This window comes from Gigantopelta aegis, chromosome 3 (genome assembly GCF_016097555.1).
Source record: "Gigantopelta aegis isolate Gae_Host chromosome 3, Gae_host_genome, whole genome shotgun sequence".
In the NCBI taxonomy this organism is placed as follows: Eukaryota; Metazoa; Mollusca; class Gastropoda; order Neomphalida; family Peltospiridae; genus Gigantopelta; species Gigantopelta aegis.
This window is the reverse complement of record NC_054701.1, coordinates 91,122,715-91,148,678: the sequence shown is the minus strand read 5'-3', so window position 1 is coordinate 91,148,678 and position 25,964 is coordinate 91,122,715. Positions and strand designations below refer to the sequence as shown.

At 39.3% G+C, this 25,964-nt stretch overlaps 1 protein-coding gene across 2 annotated transcripts in view; it reads right to left on the bottom strand.

The window, feature by feature from the left end:
• Window positions 1-21,519, bottom strand: part of LOC121369321 (neuroglian-like) — a 68,972-nt gene extending 47,453 nt beyond the window's left edge. The window contains exon 1 of one of the 2 annotated variants that reach the window (XM_041494301.1): window positions 21,353-21,519. The gene's annotated coding sequence lies outside the window, so the exon portion shown is untranslated. Of the gene's footprint in view, window positions 1-3,048; window positions 3,474-21,352 lie in introns of those variants that run through there. The other variant, XM_041494303.1, reaches the window with a different exon arrangement.
• Window positions 21,520-25,964: the final 4,445 nt, after the last annotated feature.

The following is a 25,964-nucleotide window of genomic DNA, read 5'->3' as shown; positions in this document are numbered from 1 at the left end:
TGCTGACATTCAGTCCCCCTGTACTGACATTCAGTCCCCCAGAGTTGATATTCAGTCCCCCAGTGTTGACATTCAGTCCCCCAGTACTGACATTCAGTCCCCCAGTTCCGACATTCAGTCCCACAGTGCTGACATTTAGTCCCACATTACATTTCTGTATTGTATACGAGAATAGAGAATAACTACTGAGTACTCTAATAGTGAATTAAGCTTTGGTCACCCAAACCACATGGTCCCTTATTTCTTTCCAACAGTATACAAACAAGGCGCAGATTTGTTATTCTTGATTAACAATCTTAAACATTAATTATAAACCACGACATGACATACAAAATAAAAGAACAGCAATAGTGTAAGGCGCCCCAACCCTTCAAAAAGTGCAAATCCCTACTCCCCGGTCTTACCGCACCAACTCAATGGCAGCTAACGTCAACTACAACACTGTCCATCCTGTCCACGGACTAACCAAGCGACAAGCCGTGTCCAGCGTGCGGGAGTGAATGTGTGTGGGAGTGTCTGGTCAGTCGTTGACCATTGTATTGATTTCCTGCCGGGCTGAGCCAGTTCCAGCACTTGTCACCAAGGCTTTAAATGTATTATCGTTACAAATTATACAGCGGCGGTCACATAATGCCTTCCACTAAATGTGTAAGAGAAAATTAGCAAAGAAACACAATTGATGAGCTGCTGTGGTTAAGTACTAGTCTATTAATGTATTAATGGTGTGTTAATAGTAAATGTGGTTAAGTACTAAAGTATTAACGGTAGTGGTTGTTAAATACATACTAATTTATTAAGTGACATTTTTCCATTAGTACCACAGACAGGATAGCACATACCAGTCGTGGGACACTGGCTGAAACTAGAAATAGCCCAATGGGCCCATCGACGGGGGTCGATCCTAGACCGACAGCGCATCAGGCAATCGCTTTACCACTGGGCTATGTCCCGCCCCAGTTGGTGTTACGTACTAACACATTAATGGTAGTGATGGTTATCTACTAACACATTAATGGTAGTGATGGTTATCTACTAACACATTAATGGTAGTGATAGTTATCTACTAACACATTAATGGTAGTGATGGTTATCTACTAACACATTAATGGTACTGATGGTTATCTACTAACACATTAATGGTACTGATGGTTATCTACTAACACATTAATGGTAGTGATGGTTACGTACTAACACATTAATGGTACTGATGGTTATCTACTAACACATTAATGGTACTGATGGTTATTTACTAACACATTAATGGTACTGATGGTTATCTACTAACACATTAATGGAACTGATGGTTATCTACTAACACATTAATGGTACTGATGGTTACGTACTAACACATTAATGGTATTGATGGTTACGTACTAACACATTAATGGTACTGATGGTTATCTACTAACACATTAATGGTACTGATGGTTATCTACTTACACATTAATGTTACTGATGGTTATCTACTAACACATTAATGGTACTGACGGTTATCTACTAACACATTAATGGTACTGATGGTTATCTACTATCACATTAATGTTACTGATGGTTATCTACTATCACATTAATGGTACTGACGGTTATCTACTAACACATTAATGTTACTGATGGTTATCTACTAACACATTAATTGTACTGACGGTTATCTACTAACACATTAATGGTACTGATGCTTATCTACTTACACATTAATGTTACTGATGGTTATCTACTAACACATTAATGTTACTGGTGGTTATCTACTAACACATTAATGTTACTGATGGTTATCTGCTTACACATTAATGGTACTGGTGGTTATCTACTAACACATTAACGATACTAATGTATCTTTAACGACACTTCAGCTCTTACTTGTAGTTAGTTTGTGTCATACAAGTATATAAATATTGCAACACTTTGTCTAGATAGGGGCTGGGCGTAGCCCTGTGGTAAAGCACTCGCCTGATGCGCGGTCGGTCTAGGATCGATGCTCGTCGGTGGGTCCATTGGGCTATTTCTCGTACAAGCCAGTGCTCCACGACTAGTATATCAAAGGCCGCGATATGTGCTATGCAGTCTGTGGGATGATGGATATAAACGATTCCTTGCTACTGATGAGACAATGTTTCTCTAACAGAAGAACAGAACAGAACTGTATTCACCCAGAACACCATCGGTGTTACATTCAAGGTGGTTTACAAACATTTCGGCAGCAAGTATACTGCTTAAAATAATAATACAATTAAACATTCGAATAAATTTACAATACATAGTTAATCACTTTCACACATGCACACAATAATATACAGGTAATGTAATCAAATTTACAAATAAATAACTTAAACAAATTAATAAATGTACATAATTTCTTTATATTTGATATTTTTGAATACCCAAAAGCAGATGATTAATAAATCAGTGTGCTCTAGTGGTGTCGTTAAACGTAAACAAACGTTTTAATTGATCAACATAGTGAGAGAGACACACACACACACAGAGAGAGAGAGAGAGAGAGGAGAGAGAGAGAGAGGGAGAGAGGTGTGGGGGGGGGGGGCGATAATCCACACCGTTATGCTACTCCTTCCGAATAGTAGCTACATAATTTTACACAATTTCTCCACACAGGACAGCACATATCACCGCGTTTGATTTAAAAGTCGTGCTGGAATGACGATAAACCCAATGGTCCGTGAAGAGGAGTCGGTCGTATTACCAACTGCACCTCTAGCTTTCTACCACTGAGCTATACAGTTGCTAACACCCCACACCGAGTACTACAAGTAGCGGTGGTTACGTAATAATAATATGTATCAAGAATTCAGTTATCTAATATTTACTACAATTTATAGTCCAACATGAATGGATGTTAAAATTAAACAGGTCATCATATATAAAGTAACAATACAAAGAGATCCAGTGAACAGAATTTCCAACGGTGTATAGGATTTCATCGCAGTGTGCGGTGCTTGCATGTGTATAAAGAAGAAAACCAAAGTATGATGTACTCCGAACTACACTGGTGATTTATTGTTTTCAGACGTGACGCACAACGTGACAACTCACCTTTTCGTGCTATTCAAAGAAATCACCAACACCGATATATAAACTATATTCACCAATAAAGTCGCCACACAAATAACCTCAAGTATAGAACACCATCAACAAACTATCCACACTTTCACCGACAATGAAAACCAAAATTAAATTCTAGTCGTCTGCTTGTGTTTGGAATCTCCTGGAATCCGTCAGAACATGTCCAAGCGTGGTCTGCCTGCTAAGAGAACTACCTGCTGCACGCGCTGGCTCGCGCTCCCTCTCGCTGGCTGATTGGCCCTGGGTCCCATGAGACTTTGAATCATTCATCAGTGATGGCCATAATAATCCGATCGCCTGACCCGTCGATATCCTCGACCAGATCAATGCCGAGATGTTCTCTGTCCTCACACCTTGGAAGCTCGCTCGCTCGCTCGCTTATCTCAAGTCCACTGCTGCCCTACGCGCCACCGAGACACGACAGGCCAATCGATGAAGCTCAGGCAGACGTACCGATAGTGGTCACACGAGAAACCTGGAGGAATGTACGCTACAGAATATGAACGTTGATTGCACGAGGCGACAGACAGTTGGCGGTCACATTCAAAGAATCAGATTGCATGTATCGCCGTGGTCTCTGGTAACTGTAGAATCTCTCCAGTCTTATAATAGATTTTAGATCCCCACCACCTCCACACTCCCACCCCCTTTAAAGGGCTTAACGCTCATCCCGTTTTAACTGGTGATCCTCTCTGGAATACCAAAATACTACAAATACATTTTAGTAACTTCTATCCTGCCTTGTAACAAAGGCAGTGATATGTATTATCCTGTCTGTGCGATGATGCATATAAAATATCCCTTGCTGCTAATCTGAAAGAGTAGCCCATTGCGTGTCGGCTGCGGGTTTCCTCTCTCATTATCTGTGTGGTCCTTAACCATATAGCCGTAATTAAAATGTGTTGGGAGCGTCGTTAAATAAAACATTTCTTCTTTCCTTTTATCCCGTGTAGCCTTGAAGACCTCGAGACAGTAATATAATGTTTCTTTTGTTTGGCGACCCCTTGTAGCCTTGAAGACCTCGAGACAGTAATATAATGTTTCTTTTGTTTGGCGACATCTCTGGTGCACAGCAACGTGCTCTAGTCGTGGTATCACTAAAACAAACAAACAAACAAACCAAACAAACAAACCAAACAAACAACTGGTGCACACAGATTAATTTAATGTCAGGTATTGGGTGTCAAACGTTTGGCAATTCTGACACATACTCTTCACAAGAAACCGTTACATTCCTTTCCCAATAGTGCACTGGTATTTCATACAGACAGGACAACACATATCAAACGCTGCGCACACGGAGAACAGTCGTTAAAGAGATATTCCTAAGTTTGCTGCATTGTAAGATGTTTTTGACATATTGATTAAACTTACATATTAAATATATTTTCCTGTTTAGAATATCAGTGTCTGTATAGTCAATGAGTTTCTGGTCATCTTAATATTTGTAAGAAGCCCAAACTGGATTTTGTCTTCGTACGTACGAAAAAAAAATATTTTAGGAAATAAAATGAAATTTAACCTAGTACAAATATTAGAACGATCAGAAACACGTTTAATATACAGCCACTAATATTTTATGCAGAAAAATATATTTGATATGTAATTACACTCGTTAAAAAGTCTCTTTTAGTCAATAACATCTTAAAAATTGCAGCGAACTCAGGAATGGCCCTTTAAGCAGACCAGAGGGGAGTTCAGCCAGAGCGACCGAAAAACGTCCGCAAGACTGGTTTGTGCGCTTCACGGTAAACCATTTGGCCACGTCGGAAACCAATCAAATAGTTCGCGAACCTTAGCGAAACGTTAAAAAAAGTAAAGTTTGTTTTATTTAACGATGCCACAAGAGCACATTGATTTTTTATCTTATCATCGGCTATTGGACGTCAAACATAATATGGTCATTCTGACACTGTTTTTAGAGGAAACCCGCTGTCGCCACATAGGATACTCTTTTACGACAGGCAGCAAGGGATCTTTTATTTGCGCTTCCCACAGGCAGGATAGCACAAACCATGGCCTTTGTTGAACCAGTTATGGATCACTGGTCGGTGCAAGTGGTTTACACCTACCCATTGAGCCTTGCGGAGCACTCACTCAGGGTTTGGAGTCGGTATCTGGATTTAAAATCACATGCCTCAACTGGGATCCGAACCCAGTACCAACCAGCCTGTAGACCGATGGCCTAACCACGACGCCACCGAGGCCGGTTTAGCGAAACGTTTGCTGGCTGAACTTGGGGGCCGGCATCGTGCTTCTCAAACGTTTGGAGTCTAATGGAATGGAATGGAAACTCGTTTAACGTGCCCATATCCACAAAGGTTCAGGCACGCCCACCACGGATCCGACCTCTGACTTCGCCAGTGGGGGGTTCCGTGGCAGGAGGGGGTGGGGGAAGGGGGGGGGCAGTTGAGATGATGGGGATAGTTATAAGAATTTAGATGGTAAGACCAGTGTTCTAAAGTAAATAACAAAGACTTATCTTAATATAAAAACTTTAAATTTTAGGAGCACCAGGGGAAAAAAAGGGATACAAATAATAAGTTATAATCATGGCTGATCAGGTTATGAAAGTTAAAATTAAATTAGTAGGTGCAAATTTAAGTCGGGCTGGCCAAAAAATTAGATAGTATTACAATATATTTATTAAATTATACAACTTAAACATATAATTACTAATTACTAGCCCTGGAGGTTAAAGATTCGCAAAGAGGGGGCTTCGAGCCCAATCGGTTCCGCGGTCCAACAAGCGGGTTGGCCCAGGTCAGCTGGTCTGGATTTCCATGGGATGGAAGTGCCGGGGAAGGGAGGCCTCCTTACTATCGGTCGAAACCGCCTACGCCCTACCGCACCCAAAAGCACCCTACCACGGCGTCCCCTCCCCCCCCCCCCATCCAGACCACCCCCAAGTTATCCATACAGCAGGTAAGGGCTTTGTTTAGTATGGTTATGATAAGGGTAGGAAGGGAGGGAATGATGGGAAAGGAATGATGATGATAGTGTAGAGCCCGCCAGCCGCCGTCCAGAGAGTTGGTGGAAACGTATCTCAAAGGAGTTAATGGATTGAAGATTATTATCTGGTCCCGAGGCGTCCTCAAGGAGTTCCTCCAGCACTCGTGAGCATTACATCCGAAGGGATGCGCCACTCATACGGATGACAAAAGTCATTGCTATATAAGCCTCAGGGTCACCCGAGTCACCACTAGTCGTGAAGCGGATGTCCCCGAGTATCGGCCAGGCTATCTTTTTTTATTATGTTGGTAGTTGGTCGATCAAGTTAATAGCCTATTAAAACATGTTTATATTTAAAAAGAAGGTATCATGCGTTTGGAGTCTACACTCAGGCAGAGTCTCAGACACAACTTATATGTGTGTGACGTCATTAGAGATTTGACTCTTAAGTTGTATAAGCATGAGTCCAGACTCAAGACTCTAATTATAGAGTCCCAGACTTCAAGTTTTATTGTAAGTACGGGCCTATGCTGCTGAGATATATTAGTATTCTTAGGACGACGAGACATCTGTGACGGTTGATGTTTCCTGAATATGACCTGTGTGTACGTATCAAGTGCTTTCAGAACTGGGAACTGTGCGGAAACACAGTCCAAGATGTACTACGTCGAGGTCTAATTAGATGAGCAGAGATAATGAAAAGTCTATTGATCCAGCTGGACCTCGTATCGTCGGGACGAGAAAACCACACGTAAACTGTAGACCAGATTTCAAGACTTCAGACAATGGCCCATCACATTTCTTGGTGTACTGATCTGAACCTTGATGAGTTGTAATATAAACTCACTTCGTTATATGCTACACGACGTTAGTACGTCATGAGACACCGTTCATAAAAACTGAGATTGTTCAAACTGTGTAGACTAAATATGATTTGCGTTATCAGGTAGGTGCTTTGTAGTATTTTGAAAAAATATTTACACGTCATATAGTGGCCGAATGTACGAAGACTGTTTTTCTTACATATAATAATGTAGTTACATGCATATAAATTAAAACAACAGGCTTCGTAAATTCGGCCCATAATTATACATTGACTAAATGCTTATATAAATCGTTAGATCCCCATACCACTAATTAACAGATCTACGAAACTGTACCTCAAACCAGTGGAGAGTAATAGAGACGAAAACGAAAATGGTGTTTTAATGTAATGAAGCGAAAATCTGTTATTTTAAATACATGAATAGGAGGCAAATTCAAATATAACTGAATACGTGCACAAAACCAGATACGATAATCAAAATCGTATCCATATAGTACGGAAGCGGCGGAAGGACGCATTTTCTATTTGCCGACATGGTCCGTTCGCGAGTGAGAGGCGTGCCCTGCCTGGATAATCGATCATGGAACATGTTTCAAATGTTCATATTATATCACGTAAAAATTCGTCATGAATGACAAGTTTATATCATCTCAAACTGAATATTCGATTTTAGATTAGTGAGGGGCACAGACGGTCATTGTGACAGTCTTTGACGGGAACCAGTACAGCGCTACTCGCTCGCGCGCGCTCCACGTGCAATTAAGCCTCGATTGTCAGTCGATGGACGACACTGCTACAAAACGTCTCGGTCGCTTTCATCTCATAAATTTTACTTCTCTCGTTGCAATAAAACGGAGCTTTCTCTCCGGGATTCGCGCTGTCACCCTAGAATGCCGAGACTTCCAAGTGACACACGATCAATAGCAGCACAGTACTGAACTTCAGTTGTGAAAAAAACAAACAAAAAAAAAACGTTTTGTAATGGCGGAGTTGGCAGGAATTTAAAGAAGCATTCCCTGGAATATTTTTTTTATTTAAGCATTTAGAACAGAAAATCCCATTACGTTTGGTGCATATAAGACGCCGCACTCCAAATTGGTTTCACTACACTGGCTTTTCCAAGTTAAAAATAAACCCAGTATTTTGAAAGTGGGACACTTTTGGCGGGCGCCCACTGGGCTAAAAATAGTATGGTTCGGCTATTGTTGCATTACAAAAACCGAGCGGATTCTAGCAGCCAATTACGCTAGCAGCCAATATCAGCAGACACTCATGGCGACGTTCTAAACATCGGACTCATACACGTTTCGATTGTTACCTGTATTTCACACTTTTAAACACACTGTTATGCTAATTTTTATTGTTCACTACAACTTAAGAATTTTAGAGTTTTAAAGAGTATCTTTATATAAAAACAACACAAAAACAAAATAACAACCAAGACTCATTTTCACAGTCTTATTGTTACTAATGTCCGTATAAATACAACTTAACCGTTTTATTAAGCACTTTTATAATATCTGAAGTATCACTTTAAAAATCCTTCTGTACTACGGTAATATAGGATGTCCAACTAGTTTTGTATAGACCACACCACAACACATTATAAAAGGCGTATGAGTCCGGTGTTTAGAACGTCGCCATGCGTGTCTGCTGAAATTGGCTGCTAGCGTAATTGGCTGCTAGGAAGTGGCTGCTAGAATCCGCTCGGTATTACAAAATGGCGAGAATTGTTCAAACTGGCTAGTAAGCATTTGACGATTTGCGTTAATGACGACAACTCGCGAGTGAATTAAAAGTGCAGTTATGCTTGCATTTGAACTTAGAACTTGATTGTATACGATTGAAACCAGACACTACGGCTTTAAAATAACCGTCTAGCGAGAACGTGTACGGTGGCACGTCATTTGAAGACTTCCTTAACTGTCATCAAATATGTAGTAAGCAGTTTGGTATCTAATATAGATTTTAAATACCGGATTTTATCACATTCGCTCAATATTACATTTGTAAGTTTTTAGAAAAAAGGATTCAGTGGCGGATCAAGGGGGGGGGGGGGGGTTAAAAAAAACTTTAGCTGCCAAGTAAAAAATAAATGCACCTTTAATTTTTTGCAAATTTTTTCAGTACAAATAGACACGTGCTCGCACGCACACACACGCACATACACACACACACACACACACACACAAACACATCGCTCAATGAGATATATGGGTCTGCAAGCATGCATAGATGCAACCTCAGGGTCGTAGCTAGGATTTTTTGTTGGGGGGGGGGGGGAGCAACTGAGTAGTTAATAGTCTAAAACTCCTTAAACGGTTAAGAAGAGAATTTTCTTTAAGTTTCTATAATTTATTCCGGATTTTTCCACCCGCTAGCCACAGCCCTGAACCTCCACCCCCTTTTTGAAATCCTAGATCCGACCCTACAGGATTGTGAATAATAATATAAGATTTATTAATATTAATAAGAGATGAAATTTGAAGATACACTGTCGCGTATTAGTTTATTAAATTTGTAAATGCCACTATCGAATTAATGGATATTAATTCTTTCAATATTTGAAGTGAAAGTATAATAGGTTTTAAAGTGATTATTGATTTGTAGCTTTCAATATAATCTCTATAAAATGTTTTATTCAGACACATGATATCAGAAATGTTGTGGTGTTTTCATCAATGAAATGTGTTTTTTTGTAAATTGTGTATCTTTCAAGAAAGGTTTTGGAAAATGCACACAAAAGACATTTTGCTGCTTAACTTGAGTAACTTGCTTGTCAACAATGTGGGTTTTTTTTTTTACATCATTGTTTGGTCAAAGTGTCACTATTTCCTCATTTGAAACCTAACAGCTTAAACAGTGTGCTCGGGTGGTGATGAACCACCATTCATTGTAGTGGTATTTTTATCCACCAACATGTTTGATCAAGTTTCCATAAATCTAAAGAAAAGTCTGAGACATTGTAACAGAAATGAATTGTTTGCACAAGTCTTAAATCGTGACAAGTCTTGTGTCGCAGCTTTGTTCCATGTTTCTGTTTTATTGCTGTCTTGGTATTTCTATCAAAGCCAATTCCCCGAGCGTGTTGTTGTCCGGCTTTTAGGCATGTCTTGAAGCTGGAGCGCTCTAAAACCCATTCATTGTTGGTTTTAAAACGCAGATTGCCATTCTGACGCGTGCAATATTAGGCGAGCTCAAATAAAAACACTTGTCACTTGTCTTCTCGTTAATCACGTGTTTTAAGCCGAGAAACAATGAGATTTGCGCAGTTAGTCATCATTGAGAAAATACAAATTCCTGCAAAAATGGACTAAGTGGCTAGATTCACTTAATTATCTAATGAACAAAAGGTGGCAAAAACCTTGATGCATTTGTCAGTAAAACGCGTCCCCGTGACATGAGCATCATTAAAGGCTTTTTATTACGAGTCGGGGAGTACGTCGCCCCCGGCGGTCATATTAGAATGCCCCTGCACATTACGGTGATGAAACATTCCTTCGTCCTCTGAACTGATAGAGAGCAAGCGAGGTAAGCCAACACCGTGTGTGCTGAAGTCTTCACACATTGCAGCTAGATACTGCCATCTGTAGAACTTGGCTGATGGCAGCCAGGACGATGACGTTGATGATGACAAAAATGATGGATGGTGGTGATATTATGATGATGATGATGATATAATGGTGGTGGTGATGATGATGATGATGATGATGATAAGGAAGGAGAATCGATGCTACAAATTATTGCATATTGATATAACCACTGAGATACAATCTGACGCAGACAAATTTTGAAAGCCTGCATTTGACTAAAACTACTCGTGCGATATTTGTATGAGCATTTTGAGTTTTAAAAATTGATCAAAGGCCGTGGAATATGTTATCCTGTCAGGTTTGTGCAAAAAAACAAATCCCTTTCTACTAATAAAAAAACGTAACGAGTCTCTCCTCTAAAACTGCATGTCAAAATTACCAAATGTTTGACATCCAATAGCCGGTGATTAATAAATCAATGCACTGTAGTGGTGTCGTTAAAGAAAACAAAAGTTAAAAAATTTGAAATTGCATCTCTAAATATATTTATACATATGGAAGGGAAAATAAAATAAAAAGGAAGTCTTTAAAGGGACATTCCTGAGTTCGCTGTATTGTAAGATGTTTCCGACTAATAAAATATTTCTACGAGTAAACTTACATTTAAATATATTTTCTTGTTTAGAATATCAGTGTCAGTATATTCAATGTGTTTCTGGTCGTCTTAATATTTGTAAGAAGCCCAAACTGGATTTTGACTTCAAATAATTTCATACGTACGAACAAATAATATTTTAGGAAATAAAATGAAATTTAACTTAATACAAATATTAGAACGATCAGAAACATATACAGCCACTAATATTTTAAGCAGAAAAATATATTTGACATGTAATTACAATCGTTAAAAAGTCTCTATTAGTCGATATCATCTTAAAAATTGCAGCAAACTTAGGAATGTCCCTTTAAAATGTTACGTCAATATGTTCTGAGTTTTGTCTGATATGAGCAGACAAAACAACAAATAAGACAGAATTACGTAACCCCGAAATTTTCTATGTACTGTTTATTTGGAACCTGATATTTACATGTCTTTCATAATCAGTCTTCGTCTGCTACACATGCCTAACTCTATCTGATTCTGCAGACTTTGAACATCTCTGTGACATTGATTTACACGTTCACTTCGGCGTGACGACAAAGAGAACATGACGAAAACCGGTGATGTCAAACAGCAATGCTTTCTGCCACGTCCGTTAAATGTGTTAATAAGAACGACAGTGAAATTAAATATACAATGCCTAATAAAAGGCAGTTTTCTGAACACGAAGCGGGCGTGTTTTCATATTACATTCATCATTACATTAATGTTGGACGTGTTGATGTTCACAAAGCACAAAAGACACAATGGCGGCGGAGGAGGACGTTCAAGCTGTTAATTATGTCTGGTCGCTTCGTGCTGTGAGAAACATTCTCAAATAAAACGCAAAACTTTACGGTTAATTAAATTGTACTGGAGTCGGGGTGGGATTACCGATTGTAATTGGCCGTTCTAAATGGAATCAATATCCCTCAGACAGATATTATTGTAAAACTAATTCCTCTGAGCGGAATTAAAGATTAATGTTTTCAAACAATCTCACTCGGTGAATTCTGATTGTCTCCTAGACGCGGCTAGCTCCGAGAGATAGCGAAAGAGTAAGACGTTTGTGTTTATTCAATCTATTTTACATTGTGGGAAATTGCTTCAGACCGTAATTTGCATACAGCCGGAAGTCTCAATATTTGGAGTCTCCAGCCTGAAACGCTGAGTGAATAAAAGCTAAGGTGACTTTGGGGTGCAAAAGCAATATCAGCAATGATTAAAAACAAAGGAGGCTTCAGGCAAAACAATGAAAAACGTGTCGAATTATTTTATCGCCCGTTATCGAGGTTGGAAACAGCGTGGTAATTGGGTTACGGCAGTGAGAGCAATAGTCAGAGCAAGAACCGTGCTGTCTTCTCATCTGACTGGAGCGAAACCTAGCGTGGACGGCCAGTTCCGGGGTCAGACCGAGTGAACTAGCAATTAGTTTCCAAGTGTGCATCCCCAGCCTATCAAGCCGTACCGCGAATAATGACATTCTCTTCTACAAACTTGTCAGTTCAAGACGTCAGCCCAACTACAGACAGATGTCGATCGCTCTAATCGCCACGTTATGGAACAAAAGACGAGACTTCATTGTCATTGTTATGAAGGAAGCCCTGTTCATGACAAGAGTACAAGGAAATATAGCATTCAATAAACTTGAAAGGTCACGAATCGCAACATAATATTACGCGTGGGGGTGGACACGTGTCCCATCCACTGCCCCACGACTGGTATATCAAAGGTCGCGGTATGTCCTGTGCGTGGGAAAGTTCATATAAATTACCCCTTGCTGCTATGGAAAAAATGTATTGGATTTCCTCTGACACGATGACATAATGTTTGACATCCAATAGTTGATTATTAATATATCAATGTGCTCTTGTGGTGTATTTAAAGAAAACAAACAAACTTTTCGCGTGGGAGTTGAACTTTGTTCTATATATTGTTACCATGTTAGTAATAACATTTCACTATATTTTATATATAGTTATTGTAAAACATCATGGCTTAACTTCGGCAGTGGATTGTGGGTTGCATAATTACAAAGATCATTCAACTAGTAATCTGCAATAACAACGGTCGTACCCAGCCTTTTAATAGTTTAATGCTGGTAGTGGGAGGGGACGGGGCCGTTGTCATAAAAGGACATTCACTTTTTATCTCGAAAGCCCTAGGGAGAAAATTTGGTCTGTTAGCTGGACATAATTCAGTTTTCGAGGTCACATTTCACTAAATCTCACCCCAAGGACTGATGTTCTCGAGAAAGAACACTGTTTTTAGATGATTAGCTTATTAATAGATCGTTAGAGTCAAACATGAATTAATCGTGGCTTTTTTTTTATATAGCAGTACTGTAGATATCAGCCTTGAAGAACCAGCATGGTAGAAAAAAGAAACAACATTCACTGACACTAAATACAATGTATATTCCATTTGATACAAACCAATGTGACGTCACGCCATGTTTTTGTTACTTTGGTTTTTGTTGTTTAGCTTGCATTGTTTATTGTTTTATTTTTTTGTTTGCTTGTGTGGGGTTTGTTTTGTTTGTATGTTTGATAAGGAAATATGTTTAAAATTAAATAGAAAAACAAATCATTGACTTCTATGGTGCATTTCCATATATTCCAATACATACTATTATTGAAAGAGAGCTTCAATAAACGTTTTGTGCTAGTTTCTCAGGTATTCGCTCGTTTCTGCTAAATAATAAGGTAAGAGGCAGGGATAATGCGTGCACCTGACCAGGAAATGTGTTGTTTTAAACTGTAGATTCTTTGGCATCAAGAAGTTTTTGGAGGTTTCCCCTTGTGCTATACTAGTACCAGTCTACTGTGATGATATCTATTCCATTGTGGGGCTGGGTCTAGCTACGTCTGTTGTGCGCTCGTAGGAGATTCTTGGGTTGAAGGATCGAACCACCTTGGTGGACCCATTCTCTTATTGTTTTTGTTCTAGTGTTCGCCCCAACCAGTAGCCCACGACTGGTCTATCAAAGGCCGTGGTATGTTCTGTCTTATATGTGGGGAACATGCATATAAAAGATCCCTTACTGCTAATGAAAACAATGGAGTGGGTTTCCTCTAAGACTACTTGTCAAAAATGACCGAATGTCTGACATCCAATAACTGATGAATAATAAATTAGTGTGCTCTAGTGGTGTCGTTAAAGAAAACAAACTTTTAACTATTCCATTGTCGTTTTGTTCTCAAGTGTCAAAAGCTTTTTGCATTGTCAGCGCCATTAACACATCACATACCGTAATCGGTTTTTTTATTTCAACTTATTTTCGTGCTTATATCCAATTAAGATTCAAGCACGCTGTCCTGGGCACACACCTCAGCTATCTGGGATGTCTGTCTGGGACAGTGGGTTAGTTGTTAGTTGGCCATAATCAGTAATTCATCCTATTCTGATTCAGCTCTTTTATAACACGACACGTTACATTATAGTCCGTAAATAACTGATACTCTGCCAACCTTTTATTATGACGCAACATACCGACGGTGACTGGTGGTAGGCTTCCGTCGCCATATTGCGGTGTCGGAAGAACGGTAACAATTACTGTTACAATCGGGCGGACTGAGCAATACAAAAACTCCGTGGTATGAAACCCGTTATTACGTGCGGGTAGCGAGGTAAATGGATTTCATTAGCACGTGGTATTGACACCTCGCGTAACGGGGAATGGACGGTCATTGTGGTGTCCAAAAAAAAGTATTAACACATTACGCACGTGATCAGTGACGTGCAAGCGCCATACTTGTTGTCGTTGCCCTATGGCAGTGACAAAAGTAAATGTTTTGTTTAACGACACCACTTGAGCATATTGATTAAATAATCATCGGCTATTGGATGTCAAACATTTGTTCATTCTGACAAGTAGTCTTCAGAGGAAACTCGCTACATTTTACCATTAGTAGCAAGGAAGGAAGGAAATGTTTTATTTAACGACGCACTCAACACATTTTATTTATGGTTATATGGCGTCGGACATATGGTTAAGGGCCACACAGATATTGAGAGAGGAAACCTGCTATCGCCACTTCAAGGGCTACTCTTTTCGATTAGCAGCAAGGGATCTTTTATATGCATCATCCCATAGACAGGATGGCACATACAACGGTCTTTGATGTACCAGTCGTGTTGCACTGGCTGGAGCGAGAAATAGCCCAATGGGCCCACCGACGGGGATCGATCCCAAACCGACTGTGCATCAAGCGAGCACTTTACTACTGGGCTACGTCTCGCCCCTAGTAGCAAGGGATCATTTATAAAGTTAAGTTTGTTTTATTTAACGACACCACTAGAGCACATTGATTAATTAATCATCGAATACTGTGTTGAATGTTAAACTTTGTGATAATTTTGACATGTAACATTCAGAGAAAACTCACAACCAATGTGTTCTAGACGTACACTTATTTACAGTCTAAATTATCGAGACTTGCCCTATTCAAAAGAGAGAAAAAAACTATTATTGTAAGTGCCATTTTTGCCAGGACCCGCGGAGTGTATTTGAAATTGTTTGGGGGTGGAGGCACTGTCAGTTCGATGGTTGGGGGTGAAAGTACATGCATTAGGGAGTTTCGGTGGCATGAGTTTCAGGTTATACAACATGGCTTATTGAGCTTTCTGGGGACAGTAGCAGGGGAAACTGGGGGCCCCTTGCCCCCATCCCCACCCCCACCCCCACTCCCCCACACGTTTGCCTAATTGGGGAAAACCCTACATTACTTGATCCTTTTTTTATCGTCCCAACCCCAGTTATGTTGGCTATGTATTGTTCTGGGTTATATAGACTAGGAACCGACTAACTATCAGTGTTATGGGGTTTTCCTTGTTATGCTGGAGCAGAATGAATGTTGCTCAAAACGAAATGCAATTAATAATAACTGCTATTATGTACGTATGTATAAACTAACTGATACGTTTGGTCGTAACTATGTGTAACACTTCTAACTATGTCATGAATAAAATATCTCACCAACTGTGTTCTATTGTGCGGGTGTTATTCTGTTTTCAAAATCCCACCACACATATTAGAGATCCAGCATTCTGTGACAAACACACCGCCATTAAGGACGATGGCACCGATCGGTAGCATGCCAATACCATTCCAAGCGAACTCTTGCTTAATTGGAGTTCTGTTGACGGCTCGCGTTTATTAATGCAGTCTAAATAAGAAAATCAATCAATCTTGTTTTCTCTGCTGACAATAAACTTTGAAATTGCAGTCCAAGGTGGAAATATTAAAGTGTCCTTTGTGTTTGAAAATGTCATAGTGCTTAGCAAGAGGAACGGCGAGAGATGCATTCATTAATAACCTACGGATGGACATTCGTGTCGGATTCCCATGGTGATAAAGATACAGAATAAATAATTAATCACTGATACAGACAAGAAACAGAATTCATTTCGTTTGGTTTTGTGTTGTGGGTGTTTTTCCTTCATAGGCCGAGTTATACATAACTGCGTAGGAATGATGTCCTTTTTTTTCATTATTTAATTCCACTTGCTTTTATCACACACTAATACGAACATAACGTTATTACAGCCGACACCAGATTCTGAACGCTCAAAGAGCCTCTCATGTTATCAATTCTGGAAAAGCTCTTGGTGGCAAGGGGATTTTGTATAAACAGAGAGGACAGCACATACCACGGATTTTGGTATTCTAGTGGTGGATCATTGGTTGTAACGGAACATACTTCAACGGGTCCGCTGAGGTTTACTGATCGTACGAACGATTGTATCACAGTGAGATGTATATCAGTGGTAGAACACTCGCCTGCGGTATGATAGGTCGCAGGGTCTGGCACCCTCAGTATACTGGTACATCAAAGTTTGTGGTTTGTATTGCCCTGTCTATGGGGATGTGCATATAAAAGATACCCAGCTGCTTTATTGGCACGAGTAGTCTACGTAGCGGTAGCGGCGTTCCCCTCCCACCCCGCTCTCGACGGAATGTGAAACTAGCCATTATGTTAAAGGTCCTATGTTAATCTTGAAAATACAATATTTCGTTATTTTTACATTTATTAATAAATAACTACAAATTAATCCATCTCACGCATAATCTTTCCTTGATTAACTCAAGAATAATAATTTTTAAAAGTCTTGTACTGGTGGACAAGAGGGGGTTTCCCGAAGACTGTGGCTAAATATACGGTAGTAAGGCCACTATATTTGTTTCTTTGTTAGTTGACTGCAAAGAATTATGGGTAAACTTAAGTTTGTTGAATGTGTACTTGTAAAACAGTGACGTCACTAGTTGATGCGTGTAACACTCAAGATTCCTCCTAAAATGTTATGGGTGTTTCTACTAGTAAATGGAAGTATTTGGTTGTAAAAATTTTTTTATAGATATATGGATGAAGGTATAAACTTTATGTTTCAAAGCAAAAATTAATAAATACTTTTGGTGGAAACCGTCATTATTTCAACTTTGACATAGCCCCTTTAAACACCAAACTAGTTACTGTAACGTGCTCCCGTATTATCAACATTCCTTTTTCTTTTCTCACTGAAGTAGGCCTATATTACTTTCAATGTCATAAGACGGAAAATAAAACGTGACATCACTAGACACTGGAGAAATGGAGAGTGTATAGATTTATTTAACGATACAGACGAACCATAAACTATATATAATTATATACTGTATATAAAAACCCCACTATCCATCCAAGCAATGACACAACATCAAAAGACTTCAGAGACGAGCTACACGGTGTAAACAGCGGACTACAACACGCGAGAATCTGTCAACTAATTCATGTCAGGAACTAAAATAACAGATCAAAGAGCCCGTATGCAGAGTCAGCCAATGAACGTTTTAGATAAATAAAACCTCGATTGTTTAAGCATGTAATGCATTACTAGGATGAGGAGAATGCTGTTAATCACATTGTTGCATGTTAATCTAGGATGCTGTACATCAGTTTTTGTGTATAAGTTGGCGACTACTCATGTTTACTAATGGTGGACCCAGAGGTGGGTTACCCTCACACGTTTGAAGTCCCCTTCTTAATTACATTTCTTTTAAATTAATCATCCACAATATACAACATTAATTTGACCTAAAAATGCGTTTCCGAACATCTTTCTTTTCAAATGTTCCGGGAAGCATGCCACTGAATCCACCCTCACCCGGCCATGACACCCCCACCCGGCCATGACAGACCTCGTTCCCTTTGAGAGCTCGACTCATTTGCCGCGGACAAACTCAAATTGCCATTTTTGGAATTTTGTTACCCACCTTTACAAACTCATGTATCCGCCCGTTTGGAAAGATATCGAGATTTCGTGGTTATCAGTACTATACACTACACCAATATTTTACGAACTCTTAGTGCTCAAAATTATTTATTGCGACACTTAAACTAGACAGTGAGAAAGGAAACCCGTTTAGTGACACAGACCACACAGCTGACGTCTTTCATATATACTTTCCTACAGACGGGTGTCACAGCACAGCGCATACCACGCACTTTAATATACTAGTCGTGGAGCCAACGGGTCACTAAAGGACGATTGATTCTATCACCCTTCGCACCCCAGGTGAGCGATCTATCAGTACGTCACACAAAACAAACAATAATAATAATAACAACAGCAAAGCTATATCGCACACTTTAAATAAAACGATGCAAATTTGCTAAGACTGGTGGTGGGTGAAATTACGCTGCATAATGGAAGAAAACATTAGCTTTCATTTGAATTAAACATGACATCTTGCGATGAAATTATTTGATTCGTGTTCCGCATTGTGTGCCCAAGACCATTAGCTATTTCAATCAAGAGTTATTTGCCAGTTGCCCTTAGGCATCTAACAGTTGGCGACTGAACAATTTGAAACGGTCTGTTTCGCAAAGTAACAAATAAACTCGCATTAATTTAGAGGGTTTTTTTTATTACTTAATATCATGGAAACGAACTGTACGAAACGTGGCATGGTGAAATATCCTACCGTCGTCCCCCCCCCCCCCCCCCCCCCCCCCCCCCCCCCGTTGTTAGTGTTGAGGTTAGTTTTAGGGTTAGGGTGAGGTTCCCTCTTTATACATGTGTCAATATAATGGGAGGTAACAAGCGGAAATCTTTCCCATGACATACCGACCATCATCATCACTATCCGCATCATGATTCTGAGTTATTTTTTCTGCTTTAATATTTTGTTTTTGTGATTTTTATTCTTTAAACGCGTATGCAGTCGAAGGGTTTCGGAGCTTCGAAACTCCAAACCCGCTCAAGAAAATGTTAAGTTTTAAGAACGTCAACAAGTAAGGCATTAAGTGGAACATCTCTGTAGGATGGTGCATATAAAATATCCGAAAAGAGTATTATATGTGTGATCGTTAACCATATGCCCGACACAATTAATATAACCGTAATTAAAATGTGTTAAGCGCTTCGTTAAACAAAACATTTCTTCCGTTCTTTTCCAAATGAAACAAGTGGCTAATCCTGTATTAAGGAGATTTGAACCAGGAACACTGAGATACGATCTACGACTGCGCCAATAAAGGAATGTTCATCACACTGTTTATAAATCAATCTAACTGTTTAGCAGGTATTTCCATTCACTATACATAGACTCAAGTACATCCTTCCTCAGCACCGATTCTCACCTTACTAGTCAAGGACAGCAAATAGTGTATTAGTATTTATACTCATACTACAGACGAGTCTTACATATTTGTAAACAGTGCGTCGCCCTGGCACAAAGACGCGGACCAGAAGAACGGTTTACCTGACAGGTGTGACTAGCAGAAAGCCAGGGATCCGATCTGTTGACGCTGTGTACAGATCGATGTGTTTGCTCGTCGTTCTGGCGTACATTTGGACAGGTGTTCTCTCGACAAACGAGCCCGACATGGCTACATTTCCAAACACACCGCGGCGTCACAACACAAGCCTTACCAGCAGTCCTCTCGCACTGCCGTTCACTGTTATCTAACCGAGTTGTTTTGCATGTCGCTTAATATATAGCGTTACTTCCAAAGTTAAGAAAAGTCCATAATATTAATGTCTATTTATGCTAAAACCTTTTAATAATAACGTGAAGAACAATTGAGATGTCGCTGTATTTATGAAGAATACGCCAGATTAACCTACAAAAGGTTACAATATTGATCAGTTTTTTAACGGATGCGGATTAGGATTTATATTTTAAAAATTGAATGTTTGAAACAATTAGCGGAAACTGACTTTGAACTTGCGTGACATATTAAAGGTGCAGATCCAACGGGTTGTCTTTCTCCCCTCTTTTGGCAGATAAAAACCGCCTATAAAATACCATTGGTTCTCTAAAGAAGTCGCGTCTTTAAATGTATACTGTCACCATACCCCTCGTTGGAACTTTGAGGCCGCGACAGTGGCTGATATCGACTGACCCCTTCTTTCAGAGCGATGTTAAGGTCTGCAAACTGACCCCTGTTAGAAGTTTATATTCAAATGTACAGCGACACAGTGCAGCCACTAACAGATGGTGCCCGTTTCCCGGCTGTCTCTCTTCTCAAATTTGGTATCAATATTATCAAAGACAAATGTCTGTTTTCTTTATTTTCATCTTTAAAATATTGCCTTGATCCTCGAAAGATGGTTTACTCTTTAAGTATCTTTGTTATATATATAAAAACAATAATTAAACTTTAAAAAAGGATAGTTAATGGTGTAAACGTTTGATTTAGATTGAGACTGATTATACAAGAATACCACAGTTTCAACTTACACGGAACCCTTGGTTGATTCTAGTATGTGTGTACGTTCGTGCATGTGTGTTTTGTGTATATTATATTGAGAAAGCACGTTTACTTATCACGTACATAGCTTTGGTATTTCATTCAAATTAGGTCAGCGAGTATTGTGTATAAATATCCTCATATTACGCAAACTACGGCCTGTTTGTGGATAAAGTTCAATTTAGTTCATACATATGTGATTATTGTATATGTAATACAGTAACTACAGTTTACATCCATATGTTCAGTGTGTTATACAGCCGGCTTGGTCTATCAAGTGTTTATCATAACTATTGACAGTAAGTAGGTGGATCTCTATTTAGGTAATATTCCTTCTGCTCTAGCTCACGACGATCAATCCATTCTATGTTCCAGTATGCATTAAACACTATAATAATTTATATATGGTGGTTCTTTCGGACTGTTTCAAAGAAAGTATATTAATCCCCTAAAAGAAGTGTTTGATACATTGACAGCCTATTAATGTTATATAATACAGTTGCATCACAACATTCCAGGGTTACTAAGACTTGGAAACGAGATTACTTCTGCACACATGAGAAGACTTAAGACTTAAAACATCACCCACCTTGCTGGCTGAACGACGACTCGTGTCACAGCGGCTTAATACGGCTCGCGGCGTATTGTCCATCCAGTGTGAGGATAATGAACTTTTATCACCATGCTTGATGTCGTGACGAGAGATTCACCACACGACTCGCGACCACAGACCTGGCGATGTCACAGCGCCTACCTTGACAGTGCTGACTCTACTACAGCGGCGTGGAACTATCTGCACAGCGTTCTCGGCGGTCTAGCGATCAATAACGGGCCACGCCAACAGCGTCGCTTGTGCTTCAAACACAATTTCCTTCACAGCGCACCACAGACAGGAGTTCCGATTTCAGAGGAGGGATGACCAGGACGGAATTAGCAGTAAATACAAGTTATTAGTTTGACCCGAGTGGTGATCAATTTATATTATAATATGTACGTTTTCTTGCACGTCAGGGAATCGATGTGCTTTACAGAAACTAATTGATTAGTTGTTAGTCGAGTGGAAGATACTGAAAACAACTGTCAGACAGACGGCAGGCGAATTAGTAACAGTGAGCAGTCTATGGATAGCTGAATGTTTGATGGCAAAATGAAAATAAAACATCATCAACATTTTATAAAGACCTTTCCCAAGACTCTTCTTCATTGGACCACCCATCAAGTCATTTTAGTATAAATGTTATTATATCTTATTGACCAGAGTGATCTATGAAAGTCAGCCTGATACTAAAGGAAACATAGTTCGAGTGTCCTCTAGCCCTCCTCTGTTTATATGTTGTCGGGCTACAGGAAACTCGAGCTAAAGAAAACTCCGAACGACGTATACCAGACTTATAACCCTGGTAGTGCCATGGCAGGAATACTGAGAAATGAAGAAGTAAACTACAAAAAACCGCTCTTCTGATTTCAAAACAAAGAACTCCTACAAAGAAAATTAGTTATGAGATTAAATGTTTAACTATCCGTAAAATTGCTTGCATTGAATAACCATACAAAAGACTTTACCAATGTACTGTCCGTCGCTAATTTTTGAAATTTGAAGCTTACTAATGCTTACATATGTAAGACATAGTGTAACTCTTACAGATTGCAACTGCAATTAAATTGAACTTGAAATACTTGAATAATTCCGAAGTTAGGTGGATTGATATAAAGAAAGGAATCGAAGAATATAACACCAATATATGTGTGTGAATGCGTGCGTGCGGGTGTAAAAACGCGTGTAAACTTGTAGTGGTGCCATATTGTTTTGTTGAAAAATAAGCTACTTATATAAATTTTAATATATAGTCAATACAGTGCAAACTCAACGAATGGTTTATTATTATTATTATTATTATTATTATTATTATTATTTATTTGTTTTTTACATGAAATAATCCACACATATTAAAGCCATTAGATACTAACAACACCGGGATGACATTTTGAACTCGGATGGTTTTGCCCCAACACGGCGATCATCTGTATGCGTTACTGCAATGATGAAATCAGACCTTGGTACGACCACGAACCGCTGGGTTCTTTTCCTATTGTCATTAGCAGCACGAGAATTGGTAATATTCTTAATGAGGATGAGAAATTTAATATCCTCTAATGAAGCAAATTCAATATTTGCTTGCAACGCCTCGCTCCAAGCGTTCGGGGCGCACCAAACGGCTGCCAGAGTATGAAAAGACACTTGTCACTTCCGGTACGGCGCAGTGGGGCATTAGACATCAAACAATGCCACCGAGAGGTCGGTTACTCATTCCAGTGCACCCAATGCAGATTGATGTGGCCCGTGCACAGTGACAGTGTGTGTTTTTTCTTCCGCTAATTATAACGATTATTTTGTGTTTCTAAAATTACGGCTTTGTGCTTAGCCGACCAGAACTAACTAGTAAATCACGCATTAACTTCCCGAGACATGGAGAGTAATGCATCTTAATTCTAGTCATTCCAACAATGTATATTATTATTGTAACACGACAAAACAAATGAAGAGGGGTTATCAAGTTTGCTACTGGCAGTTACGCGACCATGTTGCTAAAATATATATTAAACAAAATGTTTCTTAATTAGTATAATTAAATCGTCATAACGGCTGGTTTCGAAATAATCTTTCTTCTCTCTTCTGTATTTGTCCGGGGCACGACGTAACCCAGTGGTAGGGCGCTCGCCTGACTCGCAGTTGGTCTATGTCATTTCATTTCAACTCATTTTTGTGTTTTATATTCAATTACGGTTCAAGCACACTGTCCCGGGCACACGTCTCAGCTATCTGGGCTGTCTGTCCATGACAGTGGGTTACTGGTTAGTGAGAAAGAAGAGGGTGTCATTCATTGAGTCGTTAAAACTCGCTCTGGGTGGGAACTGGTACCCAAGTTGCGAACCCAGTACCTACCAGCCTTATGTCCGATGGTTTAACCACGACACCACTGAGGCCGGTGGTCGGTCTAGGATCCCATTGGGCTATTTGTCATTCCAGCTAGTGCTCCACAACTAGTGTAACAAAGGCTGTGGTAGGTACAATCTTGTCTGCGGGTTTCTGCTCTCAATATCTGTGTGGTCCTTAACTATATGCCCGACGCCATATAACCGTAATTAAATGTGATGACTGCGTCGTTAAATAAAATATTCCTCCTTCTTTATTTCTAATTTTCTTCTGTCAATCTAATTTTATGTTCTGAATTTGCTTGTATCATTCAATATATTACCTTAACGGTTCTTTCTCAATGTTAAAATGCCTTATTTCGCGTTTTCCTCTTATATTTCTTTATGATAAATAACTACAAATCAACTTATCCCATATAGACCTAATTAAACTCAAGGATATCAACATTGTAATGTCTTGCTACTCGGCGTAAAGATGGAAGATGGAAATGTTTTATTTAACGACGCACTCAACACATTTTAATTACGGTTATATGGCGTCAGACATATGGTTACGGACCACACAGATATTGAGAGAGGAAACCCGCTGTCGCCACTTCATGGGCTACTCTTTCCGATTAGCAGCAAGGGATCTTTTATATGCACCATCCCACAGACAGGATAGCAAATACCACGGCCTTTGATATACCAGTCGTGGTGCACTGACTGTGACGAGAAATAGCCCAATGGGCCTACCGACGGGGATCGATCCCAGACCGACCGCGCATCGAGCGAGCGCTGTACCACTGAGCTACGTCCGGCCCCGGCGTAAAGAGTGCTTTTCTCGAACTATCCTTGGCTAAACATATGCAATACAAAATAGTCCTACAGTAGCCATTCAAATAGCAGCTTGCTTTTTTTTGTTGCTTTTTTTTGTTCTTGTGGAAACGCTGTTCAAGTTCAAAATGTGACGTCAAACGTTAACCTGTCGATAATGGCTGCTTGAACTCCAATCTAAATCTAAATCTAAATCCCATTCCAAATAAAAATATCTATTCAGACGCAGTTCTTGGTGCAGATGTGGAGAGGTGCTTTTAATACGGAGAAGAAGTCTATTGGATTTTACACAAATATAAATTTATAAATAAAAGCAAATGAAATTATTTGATTCTATTTTTTTTTTTTGTGTTTGGACTGATATAATTTAAGGTATAAACATTATTTCTGACAATATTTTTTAATAATTGACAAAAGATAGGAGTATTATTTAGCGGCATAATTTTTTAATGTACATAAATCAGTTGTTTTACTTTTTATATATTGGTTTGTTTGTTAAATTCTCAAAGCAAATTTTCTCTTGTTTTCAATTTAGGCCTATGTCTTCTCCAGGGAAGATTTGATATCCAATAGCCGATGATTAATTAATCAATGTTCTCTAGTGGTGTTGTTAAACAAAAACACTTCTTCTCCAGGAAAGCATGACTCGAACCCCTAGAAACGTAGCACACCACAGTCATACTTTCCGGTGCCCACGATTTAATTGGCTTTTATCCGATTTCGTCTATAAGCCGTAATAATATTTTAATGTTTACAAATTAAAAAAAAATCAATATAGAAATAGCTGTGAAAAAGAACTGGTTTTTTGTTTGTTTTATCACCGCTAGTATAATGGCATGTAGGTGCATGTATGTAGATCTAAAAAAAATCCGTGATGTCATAAATCTCAATTTACTCATATTCCCTGCAAGTTAATTGGCTACAGCTCTCAAATCACCTGGCAGATAGCTAACAAATCAAATGGCAGACTACTTCCTTTGTGATAAAAAATTAATTTTCCTGTAATATCTGACAAATGATCACGTCACAAATCATCCGCAGTAATTATAGATTGATACGGGTACACGGTCCATCAGTTATTTCGATAGTATGCGGGAACAAGATAATAACCGGGAATACACGCGGACATTTCTAAACATGAGTGGCCCGGGAGTACAGAAAAAGTCCAAAATAGCAAACACAGAGGCATGGAATAAAAATAACAACGGACTACAATTTAACAGACTAATACATAAAAATACTAGTTATAGAGTAAATAGATTCTGAGTTCGTATCATGGTACGTAACCCAAGTACTCTACCGTTCGAGAGCTAGACAAGCATTTGAACGATTTTCGTCTATATCTGCCGTCAGAGATAACTGCATTGTGAAAACACGGAATTGCTTTCTACCACCGGGTAGGCAAAGATTCCCGCTCTGATACAACAATAACTCTATGTTTGACGCTAAAT